Genomic DNA, 7,297 nt, shown 5'->3' on the forward strand with positions numbered 1-7,297 from the left:
CAACAGCCATGAGGAATTTCAGAAGAAGCGAAGATTTGTTATTGAAAGTGATGATGAAGACTAGAAACTATAGTTTGAATCACTTCTGTTGTTACTTTACTGTAAATTAAAGCCATTTTAGCCGAGCCGTGTTGTCTGTTTTCTATTGATCATTGTAACTTGAAGATAGAAGGTAATTGGTTGCTACGCAACATCTGAAACACATTGTGTTGTGAGAAGACTTAAGAGCTGAACAAAACGACATGTTTTCTATTTACAATCACCATTTCTTTTCATTTACAAAATGAAAGAAGCAAAAAATGCCATATAATTAACAACTTACTAACCTCGACCGTTCGGTCAGTAAGTAGTTAGTATGGTATGGTATGATAAGTGATTATACTTTAATAAAAACATATTCATAAATACTATATTTCATTTCTGTGAAAAGATCCCACACTGTACCTTTACAATATACAGTACATGTTTAGTTTGTACAGCACTATATACTTCCATGCTTGTTATTATTGTTATATTGTTTAAATTTTACAATTACCAATAAAATGCAATCTCCTTTCAGGTGATTCTCTGGCCAAACACAACGGACAACGGTTCTCTACCTTTGATAGGGACCAGGATGGCTGGTCTTGGGGTCTGTGCAATCAAGATCATAAATGGGGAGGATTTTGGTTTCACCGTTGCAAGAATGCCAACACAAATGGTCGATACCAATGGAAAAACTTCCGTGTCAATGATGGGTCTGGTTTGAATTTGAATGTGTCCTCACTGAAGGCCATTTCTATGAATGTTAAGAGGTTATCTTTGGATGATTAAGTAACTAGTTGAAGACGTCTCTGGTTTATTGTTCATACCCCAATTAAACGTTAACTGGTCATCCTGTTTAAGAATGGACCAACACCATTTTTTCTGATTTAAGATGTATTAAGAACAGATTAGGAAAAAGTCATGATCTAATTTTTTCAGTAATGTACTGCTTTTGATCTGTCCTTGCAAACACGCTGCATGTTGATTAATCATTAAGTGTTTTTTGGCTGTTCCATTCCTTAATTTGCCTTCTGTCTTTTAAATGAAGCCCCAAATAAATGTTTCAACCTTGCCATCCGGAAATGATTTTTTTCCTCAATTCTAATGTGTTCTGATGAAGTGAGGTGTTGAAGCACAGCTTTATGTGTTGATGCTGGGGTGAAGTGAACTAATTTGAATTTGCTTTGTCAAGATTAATCAAATGAGAACATCTCCAGCATGTCTAAATGGTTGGGTCATTAACATCAGCATGGTAGCAAACTCTAACCCATTTGCGTGCGTCTCCCTTAAGACCCAGATGCTATGTGAGAGCATCTGGCATTTCGAACATAGCCAATATGACCGTTTTCAGGTTCCGTGACCCAGTAGCGACTGGTGGCTTGGCTCACTGAGACTACTTAACATACGCGCGCGCACACAGTCTAGTTCTTGTAAATGCATCCCACAACGGGATCAAAATGAGTGAAGGCTCAATCAGCTGACCTAAGGAAAACGGCCTGCTTTTTCAAAGCAACACTTGCACACGTCTCACCCATAGACTCAACTAAACACATATCGTCTGGCCTCTCAGCACCTAGGATACCATTGTCAAGGAAAGCCAAAAAACAGCCGACACGCAAAAGAAATACTACACATCATGACGAAAGCACCGGGGAAGTAACTGATTTCGTTGCCTTTCGAATCACTTTCGCCTTGTCTTTTCCCAGAATTTATAGAAGCAAGAAGCGCAACTGAATGTACGCAAAGCAAAATGGGCCAAAAGTATTGCCGCTAAAAAAAACATTTTACAATACTATCCACCTCAATCTTCCCTGCTGCTAGTTTTAAATCTCTTGGTCACACATTGCCTACAATAGCACAATAGGTCTACATGAAAGACTGAAGGGTAATGCATCAGGCTATAGCAAGCCAACGTGATGGAGGGGGAAAGCATTCTGACTCACCAGTTACTTGCAGTTGTACTTGTTTCTTGTTATCCAGGGATTATTACTCGAGGACGAAGCTGCTTCTTCACAGTAAATACAAGGTCAGCGAATCCATGAATTTCGGAAGAATTTAACACATGTTGTATCAAAGCAATGCAAAAGTATCCACAGTTTTCACATAGTCCACTGATATGATGAAGTGTCAAGTGTTGAAAAAGTGGACATGGTATTGAGACAAGTGTAAAAATGATTGTAAAAAACTGTAAGCCTCCCTTGATGGCTGGTAAGATCTCTAGCTTAATGTCAGCCACACGGCACCGCACTGAGGAAAAAAATTCACAGCCAAGTACAAGAGTGGCTACAAAGACACGACCTGGCACAGGAACTTGTTACCCCAGTGACAGCAAAGAGTGCTCCACAACCAACAGTACCTGCGGGAGCGACATCTGAGCATGACCGTAAAAAACTCTCTCAGAAGAGAAGGATCTGCAGGAAGTGGGCGTTGTCAAGGCAGTGATGCTGGTGTCACGGTCACAGTCTAGGGCTGTATTCATGGAGTGTTTGGCAAGCACATCCATCAACATCTTCACTAACAGTACATGAACACACTTACTTTTCTATTACAGTGCAACTTTGTTTTTTAAAGTGCCACTTATGTTCTTGAAGTGACACTTTTCTTACAGTGCCAGATTATTATTATTTTTGTTGTTAAAACCAAATGTTTAAGCTCTCAAATGGATTTCATGTTTAGATCTGCTGAGAAATAAAGGTTTTAGTGAACGTTCTGTCACAATTTTTTGTCTTATAGGTTTTAGAAAGCGTTTTCAAAGGGTGCCTTGGGTCACAATTGGTTAATAAGCGCAGGAGTTGTGGTGTTCTTAGTTAACTTTAATTAAAATTGGGCCTTTTGCTGTATGCATACCGAACTAATGCCATCTAGTGGACAGCGCAAGTAGAGTCTCACTGTAAATAGTCGATGAACTTGAGAGAAATTCATCATTGTATCTATCATTATACACAATTATACGAACCTGTAGACTTCAGTGCATTTGAAACATCTACATTAGACAGTCTAATTTTACATTTGCATTTTAGAGGTAAAATACAAACAGTTGAATCTGAAATACAGCAAACACTGTAGGATGCAGGAGTTAGAATGCTGATCTCTCTATTTCAGTGGATTCATACTAGACCTTGCATAAAATAATCTGTTAAAAAGGGTTTGAATGAAGTTAAGAAAAAGAAACAGAAATATTCACTCTTTTGCCGGAATTAGCGTATGCCTTGTTGTGCCAGTTAATTTCTATTAATATCATCTTGTGTTCATTTTTGGAATTCTCTTATTGTGAGTGTTGTGCCAAGCAAGAGCGTCTACCAAAGCAGGCATTCAAAGCCCTCAGTCTCCTCTCCTCCTCTCCTCCTGCAAGGCTGCACAGTTAAATACTCACACACACCTTTGTGGAGGTCTACTGCAGTGCTTCAGTGCCCCTCTCCTCCTTTACTTACCGTGTGAGCAAACACAGGTGCTGTGAACATTTGTACTCTGTAAATATAAGTGTGAGTAAGTGTGTAAACTGCCCAGGCCTGGCATGATCTGTGGGCCCTGCTCTTGGGTTTTATACTAAACTCCCATTAATACCGTCTCAAACCACTAGGGGCACTCAATCACCCATGTTGGGTCCAAGCCAAACAGTATTGCCTGGAGAATTCTCAATGAGAAGATGAGAGGATACTTAATGTTGATCAAAGACATGGCACCTCAATTAATTATTTGGCTGTTAATATAGACCATACCACTAACTAATGGGAAGTACTGTTTTGCCTGTCTTTTATGTATTTTGATATTTTGAAGTCTTTTAAATGCATTTGTTTGACAATTTAGAGGTCCCATGTAAACAAATATATACTTAAAGGCTCTGAAACAGAATAACTGTGTAAACTGCACAGTATTATTGAGGAGCACTGTTTATTTATAATTTCTTCAGAGTTACATCATCAGAAGTCCAGAAGCTTTTTTAATTTCTTGTCAAGAAGACAACAATAACATTTTGGCCTCTAGAGGGAGCCATACGATTAACTACTATGATAAGTTCAGCATGTACAGGTCTTCAGGGACCATCATCACAGGCTGAAGAAGATATATCCCTCCATCCAATCAAATATCAGCATGGAGATAAGAGGCAGTGAGCTTTCAGGTTCACTGGCCACTGGGCTTAGTGAACCTGATTTACTCACATATTAAATCTGTCACTATGATGGCTGGGCTCACAGACACCATTTCATGTCTCAGCTGCCAAACACATGAAGAAACTTGACTGAAGGACAACCAGCTGGTTCTAATATACAGTTCAACAACAGGGCAGTTAGGAATCTATGATTATCACACAGTTCACTTTAAATTTATTGATGTTAAATGACAGGGAAAATCTCAGCAGGACATAAAAGGTGATGATAATACAGGTTGACAGTCTGCTGCTATGGCTTGTCATGGCTTGCTGACAAGTATTTGTTATTGAAGGAAATCATTAAATTTTTACAGTTCACAGTTTAAAATTTCACTAGTTTTCTTTTAGTTAATGTTTGCTGTAGGTAATAAAGCCAATGTTTGCATAGACAAACACAAAGTTACATAAAAAGGCACATAATCATTGCCTTAAATTCAGTAAGCAGATCATGAAAAAAACAATAAGCAGATCATTAAAAAGCCTGATCAAAAATATATGGCTTTAAAAAGCCTTATCAAATACAAAAACACTCTGAAATATATGTGGCATTAAAAACACTAAAAATAATATATATATGACATTAAAAAGCACTCTGAAATATATGTGGCAGTAAACACACTATCAAATATATATGGCATTAAAAAGCCCTATCAAATGCATATGGCATTAAAAAGCAAACTGAAATATATGTGGCATTAAAAACACTATAAAACATATATGGCATTAAAAAGCCCTATCAAATGCATATGGCATTAAAAAGCACTCTGAAATATATGTGGCATTAAAAACACTATCAAATACATGACATTAGAAAGCACTAAATACCACACTGAGCACGCCCAATCTCGTACTATCTCAGAAGCTAAGCAGTGCTGGTTCTGGTTAGTACTTGGATGGGACATACAGTAACTGGGAATACCAGGTGCTTTAATCTGAAGCTGGGTGGGCCAATCCCTCGCTCAGTGGATTCTACTAGATTACTGTCACATCGAGAACAAGTGGATACCAAATCTGTTGGAAATCTGCTTTCGATGGCCTATGCTCCCCTGGAGTGAGAAGGCAAACAACAACAACTGAAATATATGTGGCATTAAATACACTATCAAATATATATGGCATTAAAAGCCCTATCAAATATATATGACATTAAAAAGCCCAATCAAATATGGCATTAAAAAGGCCTATCAAATATATATGGCATTAAAAAGCACAATCAAATATATATTTGGCATTAAAAAGGCCTATCAATTATATATGGCTGTAAAAAGGCCTATCAAATATATATGGCATTAAAAAACCCAATCAATTATATATGGCATTAAAAAGCACTCTGAAATATATATGGCATTAAAAAAGGCCTATCAATTATATATGGCTGTAAAAAGGCCTATCAAATATATGTGGCATCTCTCAATGATAAACTCAGAGCTCTAGACCACCACAGCTGATGGGAGTCCTCTGCTGACCTCTTCATGTCCAGTGTCACTCCTCAGACTCCACCCCCACATCATCATAATCAATCCCTACCAAGAACATCAAGAGTTTCTCATACAATATCAATATTCAAACATAATTCTGGTTGTAGTAAAGGTATTTAGCAGACAAATTTGTGCAAAATGACTTACAAAACATTATATAAAACAACAATAGCAATAATGAGATTCAGGAATAATCATAATGCAATATTACATAATATTAACCATCATATTAAAACCACCAATTGTTACTAAAACAACAACAACAACAACAGCAACTTCGAGAAAAGGGAAGCCCAATATTATTTGGGGAAAATAAAAGAAAACAAAAGTTCATTAACAATTGTGTTCCTTAATGAGAATTAAGTACTGTATTTTGCTCAGGAGATATCAATATAAAAAAATTACAGTCCCATACCTGTTGTCATTTTAAGGTCATTCTCCTCATTTGTGATGTCATCATAATACTCCACTTCTTCTTCATTGGCAGGCTTTGTCTCCTCCATTGCTTAAATTAGGTAAATATTCATCAGTCATGGACATTAAGACAGACTGTTGCAGAGAGATTCTGTTTTTTTTTAGTGTGCAAGTTCATTCTGTGGATACGCTACAGCATAACAGTTCACAAAATGAAGATACAGACTCACCCTTGGTCATTTTAGGGTCGATCTGATCAGTGATGATGTCATCATAATACTCCAGCCCCTCCTCTCTCACAGACTCTGTTGACAGCAACCCTCTCATTAACCATCAGACACCACCAGCCACTGGCTCTATGTTAACTCTCATTCCAGCTCTACATTCTACATGGCATGATGCAATAACAATGACAGTCCCACTGATCCAGGACCTGCTCTCATGACTGCCCTCCCTACCTGAGAGGAGTCCCTCAACACTGTCTCCCACATCATCATATCCTGTGTTCTCTAGGACGTAGTCTGTGGAAGTACAGTTGGACAGTTTTCATCCACCAATAAAAAAGGCAATCCAAACATAGAAATTCAAGATACATGCAACATTCCAATTTCAGAATAAATGCTTAGTGGCTTTGTCATTAATAATTAATCTTAAAATACCAAAGTGCTCTCTTGCGCAAAATGTTACTGGACTTTTGTATAATATTTTAGTCAAACAATAAAAAAGTCCCCATTTACTGAGGATCAAACTCAGCCTCGGTCTCTGCTCCATCTGCTGTTCTGCTTTTGATCTCACTCACCAGTCATGTCACATGACTTCTCCACATTGGTGACACCATCCACATCATCGTACGTCTCTGGCTGCTTGTCTGTCTCCTTCTCTCCTGAACCAGACAGTAAATCTTGTACATCTGCAACAATACATTCATGTCCTTAATATCCTGAATATAATGAGTTATGTATATCAAATACACAGAAAAAAACACAGAAAAGAAAACACACAACAGAACACATAAAACACACACCTGTCAAGATATCATCGAGGTTGGTCTCATTATCATCAGTAGTCACATCATCATAGTACTCCACCGTCGGCTCTCTCAGAGAAGCAACTGGAAAAGTAAAGACAGACTTGTATCAGACATCGACAGGAGCCCTTCAAAGAGTCAGTCAGCAGCCCCCCCTCTCATCCCCTTACCGGAGATGGGTCTCCTCTCATCCTCCTCCACGTC

General features: G+C 38.0%; 1 long non-coding RNA gene across 1 annotated transcript; it reads right to left on the reverse strand.

The window, feature by feature from the left end:
- Positions 1-4,768: 4,768 nt before the first annotated feature.
- LOC122128738 lies at positions 4,769-6,690 on the reverse strand. The gene is made up of 5 exons (XR_006151594.1): positions 6,525-6,690; positions 6,297-6,371; positions 6,068-6,157; positions 5,641-5,697; positions 4,769-5,220 (listed from the first exon to the last, which is right to left on the reverse strand). It is a non-coding gene; the product is annotated as an uncharacterized LOC122128738 (long non-coding RNA).
- Between the last annotated feature and the right edge of the window lie 607 nt (positions 6,691-7,297).

Source organism: Clupea harengus, chromosome 24 (genome assembly GCF_900700415.2).
Source record: "Clupea harengus chromosome 24, Ch_v2.0.2, whole genome shotgun sequence".
In the NCBI taxonomy this organism is placed as follows: Eukaryota; Metazoa; Chordata; class Actinopteri; order Clupeiformes; family Clupeidae; genus Clupea; species Clupea harengus.